The sequence below is a fragment of the Mugil cephalus genome, chromosome 16, assembly GCF_022458985.1.
Source record: "Mugil cephalus isolate CIBA_MC_2020 chromosome 16, CIBA_Mcephalus_1.1, whole genome shotgun sequence".
NCBI lineage: Eukaryota > Metazoa > Chordata > Actinopteri > Mugiliformes > Mugilidae > Mugil > Mugil cephalus.
Window position 1 is genome coordinate 10,847,001 of NC_061785.1, and position 17,023 is coordinate 10,864,023.

The following is a 17,023-nucleotide window of genomic DNA, read 5'->3' on the forward strand; positions in this document are numbered from 1 at the left end:
CTGAACTGACACTTTGAGTAAGTTGACAAAACAAAGGGAGCACTGGTGACTCCCCCTGGCTAAAAAAAAAAAAAAGGCCAAAGAAGTAATAGTGTGGAGTGGAGCTCTAGCAACCTGAGACAGTATCCACCTGTCAGTCAAGATGGCCACTCCCTTATTTTAGCATAATTGGAGCCTTGATATAATCTAAACAGATGAGTTATATAAGACATCTAAATAAAATGGACTGGATGTCTATCTGTTTTCTTATCACGATATTATATGAAGATTAAAAGTGAAATCTGAAAGAAATTGCCACTCAGGTGCCATCAGAAGCCCCAAACTGAAATACCTCAAAGCCTTAATCCAATGGTGATTTAAAAAATCTTTCCGTATTCGATCCAGACAGAGGGGCTCTGACTCCTCCCCGGGATTTGGTTTTGGTATTCTTAGGCAGCTCTGAGCTTTGTGCACAGCTGGACAGCACAGCTGTTTGAGGGTACTGTGAGGCAGAGGCTGAAGTTTCAGAGACCTCAGATTCCTGAGCCTGGGAACAAGTTGGGACCCCCCCCCCTCCCCTCCTCCCGGTCCCGTCTAGTCCAAAGTGTCTGTCTCTGACTCGACCAGGTGACGTCTGTGATTTTTGAATATGGAGGATTTAGTAACAGACGTATGACACACACACGCAGACCTCCCACTTAGTTCTCTTTGGCGAAACCTCATGTGATTTTTCCTTTGTCCCAATTTTTCCGATGCAGCACACAGTAGCCATTAATCTGGAGGCTCGTTTTACCTCCCGAATTACCATATTTTGTCACATCCTTTCCTGGTGTTTGATGTGATAAACAATGGCCCCATTTCAATGCAAATAGTCCACGGCACCAAATCCAACCACCGGCTGTAGTTTAAACTTTCCCCGTGCGCTTATTCAAAAACTTTGGCCAAGAAAAGGTGCCTGAACATCTAGCAGAACTTGAAGTCTTGCTGGTGATATTGGCCTATTTAAAAGTGATTTATGTCCTTTGAAGTCCTAAGTGACAGCGCTGCCTTGGTTGCAGGAGTCCTGGTAGTGTACCAGCTGGCTTCCTATCAAGTACTGCCTGTGCCTGTCACAAGTAGGAATGTCTGCCGTGAGAAGGGTTTGGTTGCACTGTCTTATGATCACAACACTGGATAGTCATGGCCACAATATGCTCGACGCTCAAGTGGTGACTTGTGAAGAGGCTGCCGCAGACTGCAGGCGAAGGTTAGCAAGCAGACGACTGGGTAACACTGTTAGGAATATCACTATTTTGCTTAAATTATAATATATTTGCTTACTATTCATTTCTGAAATTTCTGAAAACGTCATTAAACAATTCGTAACTCAGACCCTATTGAAAACCTCCAATCAGTCGGTAGGTTGTAAATACCACAGGAGGGTGGTGATCATATGGACCCTTCTTGAAGAACAACGCAAACACAACCTAAATTTAGACCCGAAGTTGACGTGTTTCCGAAATATTTTGTAATTTGCCACCATTTTTGCCAGCCGTCCAAAGTTCCAATCTCATTCTCCCATTTTACAGCGAAAAAATATGCACCATGAATGGACAAATAAATGGTTTTCGAAACATCTGCCAAACAGTTGGAGAATCGTTTCTTTTCAGATGATCGCTGACTCTGTAAAACGTTTCCCAAATTGCACAAGTTTGCCTTTCCAGCACCGACCAGCAGCAAAACAAAGAATAAAAGGCAGGATCTATCCACAATTACAGTTACACTGAAATCTACCGTTTGCTGCCAAACAGAATTTCACTGCAGCTCGTGTGCAGTGACATTAAAGTTCATGTTTTTTTTTCTTTTTAACCACTTCCATTGTCCTCCTTGAATATGAGTTTACTCGGTGCATTCAAACCGTTTAGGCTTTTACATCTGAATCTGACACAAAGTGGAAGGGACTCCTCTGTTTCTAATGCTCCAAACAGCACAGTCTCCATCTCTTGAATACTGATGGCTGTGTAATAATAAAAGCTTTCCCCTCCCTGTACATTTCTAATGTGCTGTGTAGAGAGTTAGACGAATGCACCTCTCCCGCGTCTGTTTACTCAACCACTACTCCACCACATTCATTTTCTTAATCATTCCCAAATGTCCTCCCTCCTCAACTTGACCCGTGTCACTGCAGCTTTTCCTGCAGTCACTTAGAGAATGGGTCCCAAGGAGCTGCAGCAGCAGCGATTAGATTTACAGTTTGTGTAAACGGCGCCGATAAGGTGCCAGGCCGGCTGGACTTCGCTTCCCTCTCAACAAAGTCAGGATCATCAACATCACTCAGTGACCACAAAAAAAAAAAAAAAGGGAGGGGAGAGCATCCTTCATGTGGGTGGAGGGGCACACTTGTTAACTCTGAAGTCATTGAGCTAACAACATAAACATGTAGACAGGAAGTCAGATTACATGAAGTCTGGAACTACATGATGTAGGCCTCCAAGCAGTGGATTGATATCGTGACCTGAATTCATCCCGATGGTAATTTATTAAAACACAAGTTGATTGCATCTATATATTTAGCATTTCTGGTCAGGTCCCATTTCTTGTTAGTTCACCACACACACTGATATGTATTATGTCTTAAGCTTTGTTATGACTTTAAGCTAATATTTGTGATACGGCGCGTTAAAGGCTCTACGCCGTCAGTGTGTCGTCACTGGCTTGATAAAAATATAAAAGGAAGAAATAAAAATCAGTCAGGAGAGCAAAGCAAATACATCAGCCACGACGGGCGCCAGGTTCATGTTTACATGCCCCGAAATGTCACAGTGAACGTTTCTGACAAAAGTGTTTGTGCCGTCTGTGTTGGCTGAATCTGATGCTAATATTACAGAAGATGTTTTTTTTTTAGCCCCAACCTTATTGAAGGCGTATTAAGATGAGGTAATTTTATCTTTCCCTGTGGGGAAATTAGGGTGTTACAGCGGCAGGGGACAACAGTGCAAAAACACAAAAACATACAAAAAGTAGCACAAGGTAGACAAGAGAAAATTTCACAGTATTTATAGTTACATATTGCATCAATACATGAATTCTGGATGCTTGAATCTCACCTGATGAAGACCTATATCATAGCAGATTGTTTCCTTTCGAACAACTTTCTCAATTTGATTATTCAGTTGTTTTGACTGAGGTGGTTACATGAGGCGGTTTTATTCTGACTGACGGCGTCGATGTCAGCGTAAACTAAGCCATTGTGTGCGGTGCTTTGTTCTAATAGTGCAGTGGTACAGTAGCATGCGTCTAGACTCCTAGTCCTGATTATGTTTTGAAATTGTGCTTTTGATTAATGGAAAGAATAATGCATTGTGGCTGATTGGATTTAATGGGCTCAGACCTTAAGGGGAGTGGGACGATGTCGGCACAATCCTTTCATTGGCCTAGCGCCCGAGTCTGAGCTTATACCAATGAGTATGTTGTGTCGGGAGAATATTTGCGCGCTCGCATGGTGTGTTGCATCATCTGTTGTCACTTGTGGATGATTACAATTGCAAAAAAAAAAAAAAAAAAAAAGGGAAAAGAAAAGAAAGAAGCATGAAAAATAACAAGTTTTCCCATGAGCAGCTGTGATTGGCGGTTCTCGTTAGTGTGATCATGACACTCACAGCTGCTGCAGGGAGGCCCATATGTGCTGACGTACTGCGCCGGCCCCGCAGCATCTCTCACTCCTACTCATCTCCTCTGTTTTTCATGTGCTTAATTGGCTTGTTGCTCTCCCACTCTCGTTCTCCTCTTTCACAACCACTCATTTTCTCACTCACTTGCTCTTCAGCTGTGTCAACTGCCTGGTGTCCTTCTGTAATCCATCTCACACCCTCTGACTGCGGTGTAGCCTTTTTTTTCTTTTTTCTTTTCATTGACTATGGCCTGGAACACGAGAAAACGCGGAAAACAAACAAAAACACATAGACTTCTTGAGAAGAAAGTTTAACTCCAGTTTTATCTGAGCCGGGTCTTATATTTTTAGTTTCACCTGTTACAGTTTGCAGAATTCCTACTTCGCCATGCACCGATGAGACATAACATTATGACCACCGTCCTAATATTGTCTGGGTCTCCTTTGTGCCTCCAAAACAGTTATGGTTCATCAGAGAATGGACCTTCTGTGGTGTCTGGTAGTGATGTGTGGATTGATACTGAAATATCGATACCTCCGATACTATTCTCATATCAAAATATTGATTGATACTTCAGTCATTTCTCGTCAACAGTGGCAGGTAACTAAACTATTGAGTTGTGGCAACTCATTACTCAGTTATCGGACCAGAAAGGAAATCATCACTAGTATCTGGCAGCAGGTCCTATGGGTTGAGGGGAGGGGCCTCTGTAGATCGTCCAAACAAATATTTGATCAGTTTGGGATCGAGTGAATTTGGAAGCCAGGTCAACACCTTGTGCTGTTTTTCATGATTTTTTTAGTTGTTCCCAAAGGGTTTTTGTGTGTGCATCTGTGTCAGACTGCATCCTGCTGGGGGTCTGGTCTGGTTTACATGGGTGGTACAAGTCTAAGTAGCATCCACATGAATGCCAGGTACAAAAGTTTCACAGCAAAACATTGAGTTGTCACAAGATGGTCAGTGTTGTTCACTTCTCCCATTAGTGGTTTTAATGTTGTGGCTGATTGGTGTGCATGCTGTTCAGGTTCTCACATATAGTTATATTCATAATGAGCTCATTTATAAATTCTGTACTGTTCATTATTAATGTCTGCTTTGACAATATTTCACCGACACAAATGACAGAAACACAGTGATCCAATAAGTTGTATGTGTTTACTTCCTCCCCAAACATTAGTCAAAATCAAAATGTTAGAAGAAGATTTATCTTTCTTGGACTGGAATTAATTACTACCATAGAAGAAGATGACCAAGGCTGACCTTTGCTTTCAACTACATCTAGCTTTTGTTCATCTTTTCAGACTCTTGTTTCAACAATTGGTTGTTTTTGCTGGCTGCATGTTTGTTTCTGTCCCTCATGGAAACTCATCACGTCATCCGATGTTTACCCCATGTGAGGCGAACATGTGCAGGAGGAATGTACTCCTTTCAAACAAGCAGAAATTATCACATCAAGTGTTTACATGGTTATTAGTAGCTAATATTTATCCATTAAACAGATGTCTGGAGGTTTACGCCGTCCCTGACCATTCCTAACCCCAACCCCAACCCCAAACCCTAACCCTAACCCTACCTAACTACATACCTAGGTACTCCTAACCCTAGGTAACCCTAACCCTACCTACCTAGGTAACCCTAACCCTATCTACTTAGGTAACCCTAACCCCTAAATCTACCTAACTACCTACCTAGTTAACCCTAACCCCTAACTCTACCTACCTTCATACCTACCTACCTACCTAGATAACCCTAACCCTACCTAACTACCTACCTAGGTAACCTTAACCCCTAACTCTACCTACCTAACTACCTACCTAGGTACTCCTAACCCTAACCCCTAACCCTAGGTAACCCTAACCCTACCTACCTACTTACTTACTTACGTGGATAAAAGTTTCTAGAATAATTACAAGTAACTTCTCTGTATTTGTGTCTCTCCGATCTGCACATAGCAACTACCTAAACGTACTGTTGTCTGAACAGTGATGTGTTTGCTGGCATTTAAATGATGTAATGGTTCAAAACAAAGTGATAAATGTTTGAACTGAACAGAACAAACTGTTTCAAATCAGCCAAATTGTTTATAATTCCCTCCTGGCTGTGATTGTGTGCGTTCTCTTTTCCATGTGAGATTATTTGTATAATCTATCTTTTGGCTTGTTTACAACCTCACTTTATTACCGCAGCTGCTTTCCCAGATACGGAAATATTCTCTCCGTTGTAATGTTTGACATCTCTTCTACTGTACTTCATTTTTCTTTCATTTTTGCCCTAATTTCCTCGTCTCACTCTCACCCAACAAGGTCATTACTCTTTTTATCCCCGCGTCAGGCTTTTATAAATTATCGAGCCTCAAACTAGACTGTTTCATTTCAGACTGCAACTCATAACCCCGTACAGGATTTCATCCTCTGTCCTTTTCATTGCGTCTGATGTTCAAAGCTGGGATATGAGTCTCTAATACCAGGATAGCTTCGCTTCCCGTCTCACTCAGAAGGTAAATAAATACTGTGGAGTAGTTGTTCTTGAAATTCTGTCTCCACACTTTTCCGTCTTCCTTTAGTTTTCTTGTAGCTAGAGGTACACTGTGTAACTGGACTTATGTAAGTGGGACGACCCCTCCCTGAGGTTGGTTGTTTGGATATTTTTAAATACATTTCTCCTCACTCGCTGTGTGATTTCTGGCCTGATTATTCTCTAGCCGAGAGGCCACGAGATGGATGGCGAACTCTCTAATAAACGTGATCGGAGCCCGTCCGATGTGAGAAATAATGCACGTACAAAAGCCTCGTATCAGTCGAGCCGCAGTTGAAGGTGTTCGAGCGAGGAACGGCCGCGTGGCAGCAAGCGACTGGGAGGTGAGGAGGAAGAGCAAGGGTGCAAATCAGATGCTACGTGGGTGGTGGGATGCGCGGTCAAGCGGTAGTTGCGTCACAGCGTTGCATAAGGGGCTGACGCAGCCGGAGGGGAAGTGGGTCTGAAGTAATGAGCGTGCAGAGCCGTCGGTCCCAAATGTGCACGCTGACAGGATGAAAGATGTTAAACATTCAAACAAGTCCATCCATCCATCCAGGCTCGCCGGAACAGCCAAGGACGACTGAGTTTACTGATGTAGACCGAGGCTGGCAGACAAATGTTTGAGCAGTTAGAGCAGACTCCTGCTTTTTTTGTTTGAAAAGCGAAAATGTAAAACAAACTATAACGTTTGTCTTCCTCTCGTGGCAAATAGAAAAATTTGAGGTTTGTCAGATAGATGTTGGGTGCATCACCGCGGGATGTTTTCAGACCTTGGATTAAAATGTGTCTCGAGGCGCCGCTTGAGATCTGATCACAGCTTTAAGCTCTGTGTTCAGATAAAGACTGGCATCGTTTTTGGCTCAGTAGGATACTGATAAAGCTGCTGTCTCTAATGAATCTAATGTAGAACAACACTCTGTGTTTTGTGTGTCCTGAACATGGGGATGTGATACAAAGTGTTTACTTATTTCAGCATTTAGTTGGTTAACAGCTACAAGGTCAAAATACTGAATGGAGTCACAAGTGGCCCAGAAATTCATCCTAAGTGCATCTTATGTGTGTTCACTGACACCTTACTACGGTTTTCCACTTGTATTCAGATCACTCATACGTGTGAATACCAGTTTGAACAGGGCTTTGGAAACTATGATAAGATTTAACACATTTATTGGTGATGAAAAAAAACTGAGGCTTTATTGAAACTGTTGTTGTATGTGGTTCAAACATTATTTTAGTCACGGTATAAATCATATTAATTTGAGCCCAGACACTTGACTAGTACATGGGGTAATAACAGTGTGATCTTACATTTGAACCTCCTCCACCATCCTTCATAGAATAAATCGAGTTTTCTTTCTGAAAACGAAGGAGGATGTTTGAGGTTTGGCTCGGATTATCCTAAATGAGAACGTCTGAGAAAATACAGAGATTTCGAGCTGTTTAAGATGGAATGTGATGCTTTCCATGTGGGCTATCTTCCCGCTGTCCAAACAAGGCAGACATGCCAGTTTTCCCTTCGGATTCACATCCCACCCGCTGCCCATTATATCCCGTTAAACAAACATCTGTACGATTTCAGAATGTCTGTGCTCCCAGTCTCCTCCGAAACATTTCCCCGTACATTTACAGTTCCTGGTCTCACCTGTGCACAAGCAAGCAAAGAATGCAGTGGTGTTAATGTGTCTGTGCGTTGTCCCACCGCTTCCCTGTTTTCTGAATGGCCTTTGTTCATGGTGCGACGGTCCCAACGGTTCTTATTTAGTTTGCTAACCGGCCTGGAACCTTTGGCACACGGTTGAACGTTGTAATAATAAACTTAAGTGCGGCGGGGTGGCGGTGTTTGGAGAGGGAAGAAGTGGGACACCACCCTATTCGTTAATAGTCCTCTGGTCCTGTGTTTCGTGCGCTCGCATGTGTGTGTTCGCATGCTTCTGTGTGTATTTGCCTAAAAGCCTGGAAAATGCACGTCCTCATTTATCCTCATTACTTATCCTCTGTTAACCTGCCCTTCCCAATAGGTATCTAAATTAATTTCCTGCACCCCCTCTACTTAATGTAACCTCCCAACCACTTCGCTGTGTCGCTGCAAACTTACTGTATCCGGTCATGGTCAAATGCACACCCACTAATGTTGAGTGTTTTTGTTTTACATTATAATATCATTGTGTCTTTGTACTTTAATGTTCCTCATTAAGCTGCGTGCACCGATTGTTTAACTTCTTTCCAAGAGGTTAACATTACGTTGCCGTGAAACTACATGGTTGTATAGGAGCTGTTTTATAAATACAAGTTCAACATCATGTATCACGCCATCAGGATTGATGCATGACATTTTAATAGTTACAGTGGCGACAAAGGTAGACAAAGGTAAAGAGATAAACCTAAATTCGTCTTGTGGGGCACAACCACAACCTAACCCTAACACACTATCAACAAGTGTGTGGTAGATCATTTAAAAATAACAATCTGAGTTAATTTACACATAATAACTCAAATAAAACATATTATTGCACATAAAAATCGTCAAAAATTATATGTCTGCAAAGTTTTTGTCTTATTTGCCATCATTCTTTTGCCACACCAACCATTATGTCAATGTTTACAGTGCGTTCGTGCTGCCAACAAGTGGCCATGCAACAGTTTTCAAAATCACTTATTTTTGGATTAAAATCAAAAACTTTATACAATTTATACAGAGACATTTCAGAGCCGTTCTTTTGGTATTTTCATGTCACTTTTTCTTTTTTTTCTGTGAATTATAAAACCTCAGCTTGAAATAGAGAACAGATGATCTGATTTAACTCCAAGAGGGTTTTTTTTTTGTTGTTTGTTTTTGTTAGCAGGGAGACTCTTGGCTCTTCTGCCTGCAGATTAAACCATAACCTGTGTTTTCTTTCCTCCCATTTTCTCTTTATCATCAGTGTCGGATTTTGGAAATGTTTGGCCGTGTTTGGGTGTCCCCTGAACGGCTTCAGAACCTCCAGCTGAGATGCACAGAATTTATCTCAGAGTTTCACAGACTGACTTCTTATAAACCAGTAATTGCTTGGCTCAACCCTTGCATGCTCAGAGGCTCGTGAATGACGTGAGAAAATCAGAGTCCTGCGAAATGTGAGCGGGTTCGATAATTGCAGCGATTTTTCAGAGGATTCTTGAGTTGCACGAATCCATTCAAGTCTGCTCTTTATCCCAAACAAAAAGCTCTGACGGAGATAAACTGGGTGATTTACCAGGTCATGGTGAAGCTTAGTGGTATGAAGGCTGTCTTTGAAGGTGCGTGTTTGGTGCGTGAATAATTCCCGTCTTTGGGTATCTGCCTTTGTGCTTGGTCTACCCTTAATGAGGATTATCTCCGTCAGTGGGGAACAACAGGTGAGAGGAGGAGCGGCTCTCTTAAATAAACACCTGTTTGCGATCTCTTGTCCGATTGTCAGCCTTTAAAACAAACAACCATTAAAGTATTACTTTGCAGGGATCAACGTGTTCTCCATGGCCACTTGAGCGTTTAAGAAGCCGCCTCAAAGCCATCTGGATTGAGATGCATCACGTGTGGGAAGCCACAGTCTCCTCAGCACTTACATCTGTCTTTAACGTACTAATGCAGTGCGCTCGGTGCAGATGGAAGAGCCGGTGGTTTGCCGAGGTTCAAGTAAAGCCCTGCACAGTTGCAGCAAGCCTGCAGGCGGTTGGTTACGTAGTAGTTTTAGCAAACATCCCGATCCTGCAGATGAAACAGGATGCACGGTAACCGATTAGCCTCTACGCCACTCTCAGCTTCTCAGCTCTGACCACAGTTATATTTTTAAACCCAAGGAAACAAGCCCAAGGTATAAAAGTTTTATAAATAATTTATTTTAAAGCAAATGTAAACTCGGACAAGAGTGGTATAGCATTAAATTTTTTTTGAAAATGACACAAATGTTTTACAACAAATGTCCTTCTGGTCTAGTAAATGATTTAAAAAAATAAATAAATACACCTGAAATCATTTACTTTCTTGCAAAGAGTTGGATGCAACACAAGAAGCTGTGCTAGGCTGTAATTTTGGCGTAAAGGCCAAAGCATGCTACGATTTTTTCTGGCTGGTTTTTCAGTTGAACTGGGCGTCTTATTGTGTTTTGTCTCAGATCTTGGCAGCGTTGGTTGACATGTAGTCACATATCCCATCACTTCTTACCTAGTGCTGTTGGCTAGGCTAGTTAGCTGGTGTCTTCTTGTTGGTTGGCTGCTAGCCTGCTAATTGTTTTTCAGTTGGACTGAGCTTCAAAATGTGTTTTTCCTCTGATCTTGGCGCAAGGGATTGTAACATCTCAACGTGTGTAATAATGAACGGCATTTATTCGTGGGCCTTAAGTCTAAATCTTGGGCAAATTATCAAATTTATCAAATTTAATGCGAATGACCAAGGCTCCATGTTGATATCCAGTTCTTAATGCATTCATTATTATATAAGAAGCCAAATACCATGGTTGTCTTAACTTAGCGTGAAGACTTGCTAAACTTGTTCTTTTAGTACAGGTTATGTGACATCACCTGTGGATGTTGTGGTGTTTCTGGCTGCCGTGTTGTTAGCGTTGGATTAGGCGAATGGGTGAAGCCCTGGCAGGCAGCTAGCAACCTGAGATGACACAACCCTGTCACTCACGCCTGCCTCTTTAACTTTAAGCCTTAGTATAATTAAAGAGGACTATATTACATAAGAATTGTCCCTGGTTCAGTTGTCACAAAAGGTTTATGGATATTGACTCACTTTTGGTGCAGCCTCTAGTGGCGATATGAGGAAGTGCAGTCTGGCTCTAAGTAGATATTTTTATTATTCTTGTGATGTACAGAGATATTAATAGTCATAAATAATACACACTGTTGGTTAGCTGATTTCCTTCTTTGTTATGTGATGCATTTTAAAATATTTATGTAATTTAGTTTATAGCACAGTCCTGTTAAGAACTTTGCAGCTCTCTCTTAGTCTCTAACGCTGTTAATAATTAATTTATAGTATAGCATGGACATATGCTGAGGAGAAAGAGGTGTTTATTCCAGTGATTAAGGTTCTCCTGATATTTGAAAACCGAGGCTGTGACCTGCAAAGTTGGGAAGTTGATGGCTGAGGCTTGATTTTTGTCCGTGCGCTTTCCCAGGATCACATGTGACTGTTTATTATTCTTCCATTAGTGCCGGTATTTAATTCTACCTGACACGATGTTGTTATGTCGAAAACACAATTACACCGCAAGTAATTCCACGTTATACTCTGCGATTTTAATGTCCTCATTGCAGCATCTGGACTCTGATTATTCAGTCAGAATTAATGGCTGTCTCTTCTAATCGCCTCTGGCACTTATCATAGCCTTTCTTTTCTCATGCTCTTCTATTATGTACTTTACCAGTAATACGTCATTTTAATGAATTGCAGACGGTCTCTGTGCTTCTTTCCAGATGGTGGCAGCGCGCTTTTGTCTTTTTACATGTAAAGGTAAAAGCTGAACCAGATCGCTTTAAGTTCATTCAATTGTTTCACTTGGAAACTATATTTGTGTGACCTTTAACAAATGCCCAAAACTGATCCCACAGACCTTTGTGGTGATCCACAAACATGTAAAAGAATCAACAGCAGCATTTTTACTTGACTCAGGGGATGGTTGTTTTGTGGACTGGGTGCTAGTCTTGGATTCCTTTCTCACTCTTGTTGACATGGAAAATCCCCCTCAGTCTCAACCTTCTTCCTCGTGAAGCCTTTTTGCCGCTGTGACTCAGATTTTCCTCTTTCTTGCTGACTTCTATAAACACACTTGTCACATTTTAGGTTTTCCAGCTCTCCACAGTGGTATTAGTCTCACTGCTTCTCTTCTGCTGATTCAACAAGTGCATTTTTTTTTTAAATTTATTTCAATTTTGTTCTTTCCCCCTCAGTCTGGGAGAACAGAGAGCCGGATTGAGGATGAAGATGTGCTCACCGGTGTGAGTTCCTGCGATGCTCGTCCGACCTCTACATGCATCTCTAAGGCCTCCAGAAGCTGAAGACAGGGTGTCATTGACAGGTAAGTGGAGATGTTTGGCGGTTTAAATTAAATCATTTTATCAGACCGTAAACTTCGCTTTTATGCAAACGCTCTTGGATTGCAGCTTTGTTTTCTTGTCCTATTTTCGTTCTTGTTTAGACTTGCATTTATATTAAGACTTGCCTGGATCGTACCACACACATAGTAGAGCGCATCCTGCTTTGAGTGAATGTTAACACATTCCTGCTGTATGAGAGCTACCATCCGATTTTAATCAGGAATAGGGTTTTTTTTTTTGGTTTAATTTCAGAGCTAGAGGCGAAACCGTAATCTCTTCGGCACATTATACTGTAAATGAGAGTGTGGTTAAGTCGGATCCCTTCCAACTCAATGCAGCCCATTCGTGTGGATTTATGGCTGGATCTACTACGAGTGCTTATTTCAGTCTGCAAAAGACTCATTAGACTGGTGAACCACCCCGTGGTTCGTTTTCTCGCCGGTTTTATTTCCGAGGCGTCCGTGGATTGCTTTGTGCCGCGGTGGATTATTCCGGAGGTAAGTGGTCCACGGGCCGGCCGGTCGAGGCCGCTTTTAGCAGCAGCAGCAGCAGCAGCAGCGTCCAATGGGAGTGATGTCCCCATGCCGAGGCGGCGCGGACACTGATGGATGGCCTAGCTTTCTGTCGGGTTCCCGGTCTCCGATGGAAGCCGTTGTTATGAAAATATAGATGGAAGCGGGCTGAGAGGTGGCAGCTCGGCCGATGATGGATGATCACCTGCAGGCCCTCCATCGTAGATGTGGATAAACTAGAATCTGGGCCTCCGAGGAGCCAAAGAGTCAACGTTCGCCGGAGATCTGCCCGCACTCGGCGCTCCTAAACATTTTGTGCATCTCCGAAGGATAATAAATTTTATGTGACTGAGGAGGATAAACCAGAAACCGCAAGACAGATGTACCCAACATTACTGCACAACCACGCTGGAATTCTTTGTTTTAACTGGAATTTGACTTCAATTTCCTTCATGGTTTTTCCTTGGCTGTCCTGCAGATAGAGAGGGAAGCCACAGACTTGTCATTTTACATTGGTGCACTCAGGCCTGTAAATCAACTCTCTGTAAAGGGGCTGAGTCATGTTAGACCCCTCCTCCCCTCCCCTGCTCCATATAAACAGGCAGCATTAATGGTGGCGTCCACGGAGGTGATTTGCAGCCCGCATCTTTATCCCAGCACGGGTGGCCTCAGGGCGGCTGATTGATGGTATTTGTCGTCCGGTCTTGGGCTCTAGCTGCGAGTGGTTTCTGTTGCTTTGGCTGCAGCCCTACGGGGGGTTTTACTTGTGGCACATTCTCCCGACCTCCCATCGAGACGTGCTCGAGAATGACCTTGAACTCTCCGCCCCGCCTCCCGTCTCGCTGCTCGGAGAACAAACTTTGTGCCCACCAGCGTGACCCAGTTCTGCGAGCGGGGGGAGGTGGAGGAGGGGGGGGCGGTCGATAAGAGAAGGGGGGAGGAACAGATCTGTGTTTGTGTGTGCGTGCGTAAGGCGGTGGCAGGGCATAGCCTACTTCTCGTACCCTACTTTACCCCTCTCTTCATCTGGAAGCCGAGAAGCTGAACTCCACCGACTGCGCCCTCTGCTTCCCTTTAAATGTTTCTGACCGGGTTGAAGCTTGATGCTGCCCCCTGTCACAGGTGAATAAGGCTCAAGATGTTAGAGACTCGATTTAAATTATCTTAAATGCTCGATAAATTAAAATAAATGTAGCTGGTTTAGTTTTAAACAAAAGGTTTAAACATGATAAAATGATGTTCTTTTTTAATCCTAAAAATGTTTCATCTTATATAATTTAAAAATCTCGTAACAGCCACTATTCAAAACACCAAAAATATTGGAAAAACTGATAATTATTTATATTTATTCAAATTTTAAAAGACCCAAGCAGAGGTATATGAAAATTCTGGGGAAAAAAAGGTTTAATATGTTAATACGTTCCTTTAAATAGGTCAAAATACACCGTACTCTACCTGTCCAGGACTATCACTGGTAAACACAGTTGAGATTTTAGTAGTGTAATAGACATTTAGAGAGGATTTAGGATGTAGAATAAATGCTAACATAGCTTTATGTCTGCTGGACGGGTAAACCATTTGTTTAAGAAGACTCTCCGGTGAAAGCACCCGCAGGCTTCTTCTTCCTGCTCCACGCTTCCTCATCAACAAACCCATAAAGCACGCACACCAGTTGAACCAGTTGAAAACAAAACAGTGTCCAACCTGTGGCTCTTCTAAAACCTTAGCAACTATATAAGGTTATAATATGTAAATATTGTCATTACAGCCTTCTGCGCTGCGGCCACAAGAATATCTTTTGCAGTGTTTACATATATTCCAGCCAAAGCCCTGGGTGTATTTGTATTATTTAAAAAGGCAGTGGCGCAAGATCCCGATTTAAATGTCAAGCTAATAGCGACATGCGGCGGTACAACACAACGCAATCCAGTGGTGCTACGAACCACAGCCTCCGAAGCGAAAACACAGCTCTCAATATTACTTTAAACACATTCTGAATGCATTGATCTGCACGGAGAGAGGATTTTGTGCATGACTGTTCAGTCAGAAAGCATTTGCTTTCAGTTTTATATCTGATGAGATGGCAGCATGTGTGCATGACATATATCCAGATCTGCCTTTTAAAAAGCTGATATAATTGACGGCTTCTTTAATTAATCATTAGCTCCCTAATTAACTCATTTTTTTTTTAGCTTTAGGTACATGTGCAGAGTTTGAATATATTCAAAATGCTGTGTTTTTTCTATATTGTTTACATCTATATTTTTTTTTTCTCGTAAAATGCCACTTGCCACATTTTTTACTTGTCTCACTCAAATCTCAAACGTAGCAAATGGGAATCCAGACTCTTAAAGTACGATGACATCCACATACAGCTCAATTTTTTTTTTTTACTGTCCTGAATACTAAACTGAAAACTCGCCTCCTTTCCCCAGCTTTCTGAGAGTTTTCCCCCCTTTCTGTTTTTTTTTTTCTTTTTCTTTTTGGTGCCAGACAAAGGCAGTAGGGGACTTTGCGGAGTTTCTTTGGGCAAAGGAAATGGTCGAGGAGGAGTGGAGCAGGGAGGAGGTGTATCTGTCAGAGGGAGGCTGGGCTGAGAGGAGGAGGAGGAGGAGGAGGTGTTACGGTGGGTATGAGAGGGAGAGGGATAGAGAGGAAAGCAGAGGGAGGGGAGGGGACTGTGCTCTCATTCACGTTGGCGGCATTTAGCTTGAGAATGAGCTGCTTCTGTCTCTTTTTTTTTTTTTTTTTTTGGACGAGATTTTTTTTTTTTTTTCTGTAGAGGAGTTTTGCTCACGAGGGTTGGTCAGAAACTGAGCCAAACAGCCAGGAGGCAGAGCAGGAGCCTAGTGACGGTTTGAGCCGAGTTAAACCTGAGGCTGGATGATGAGGAGGTCAGACGCCAGAGCAGCTATGCAGGGAACAAACTGCGGTAAGAAACGTTGGAGAAAAAGGGAAGTCGTTCATATCAAGGAGATGTTTGGCGATAACTGTTTGAGTCACTGTTTGATTAGTTGGGACGTGCAGGTTTATTGCACCTTAATGTGAAGTAAGAGCATTAACTCTGCTTTTTTTTTTTTGCAAACTAACTAAATTAGTCTCATCTACTGAGATTTGGACAGAAATTTGGACATTTCATAGATTGTACAATTAAATTATAGAAAATATCATAGAGAGAAGTTGCAGCCTTCCAAATGATCAAGTATAAGACTGACAAACTGCAGCTGCCTTGCGTTGATAGCTTCCCCCCTCTTATTCATTAAGACAAAAAGACAAGTGACAAGCTAAAGACATTAATCCAAGTGAGCGTGTGTTTGTGAATGGAGGCCTCTGCCTTCTTTCCATGCAGTGTAATCATTGACAGCATCCAGTGCATCACCTCATGAGGACTCATTACTTAACTGTAACCCTATAATATACCATGCTCTTCAAAAATCTATCTAACCAGGAAATGTCATAAATGCTAACTTTCAAACAACGTGGGGCAAGAATCACAAAATAGTTGACTAATTGATTTTTTTTTTTTTTACCCAAAAGAAACAAATGCAAAAACTTTCTCCCATTTGTTTAAGTCACATCTTTGGCAGCAATTTCCAGCACACTTGTTGCTATAATCTGCAGCGAAATCACCGTTAGTCGCGGCCCTGCTCGGGAGCATTAACATTTGGTACGGTGACCGTAGCGTTTGCCAGGGCTGTGAGGTGTCTGCCCGTGGAAAAGGTAGGTTGTCTTCAGAACCGAAATAGCTTTGTCACACTTTTTTCCCCGACGCTCCACTTTCCAGAGAAAGAGTGGAGGGGGGGAAAGTATAAGAGACGGGAGGGAGGGAGGGAAGGAGGGGGGTGACAAAAAAGAGAAAGTGGGATTCAGAAGTTTGGGTAGAGTGAGATGGAGAGTGGAGGAGGGGATCTCCACACTTTGTTCCCTCGTGCAGACGCTCCCCGCTGAACACGGGGTCACTATGTGCTTCCCTTCATTGCACCTTTTCACTCATTTCCACGTCACTTTCCAGAGTCGTCCCTCGGTGGTAAAAGCGCAGGCGAGAGCCGGGATAAAACAAACCTAACACTTCACCTGGCGTGGAGAATATTTTTAGACTCTGGTTGTGTGTTTATGGTGTGGTGCTAACAAAGAGGGATTTACAGCAGGCCCTTTCACTCCATCTCAAAGCAGGTTTGTGTGACGTTGCAGTCTTTAGGGGGAAGAGCCAATAAACTGTGCGTACTGTATCTTTATAAACGGCCTCTATAAAAAGGCTTTTACACTATTTGCCTCCCTAATTGCCGATCTCGCACGCAGTCGGATGGA

General features: G+C 42.6%; 1 protein-coding gene across 2 annotated transcripts in view; it reads left to right on the forward strand.

The window, feature by feature from the left end:
- The window catches only part of LOC125022598 (leucine zipper putative tumor suppressor 2 homolog), a 32,180-nt gene that overhangs the window by 4,311 nt on the left and 10,846 nt on the right, over positions 1 to 17,023 (forward strand). The window contains exon 2 of one of the 2 annotated variants that reach the window (XM_047609380.1): positions 12,057 to 12,184. The gene's annotated coding sequence lies outside the window, so the exon portion shown is untranslated. Of the gene's footprint in view, positions 1 to 12,056; positions 12,185 to 14,210; positions 15,648 to 17,023 lie in introns of those variants that run through there. The other variant, XM_047609381.1, reaches the window with a different exon arrangement.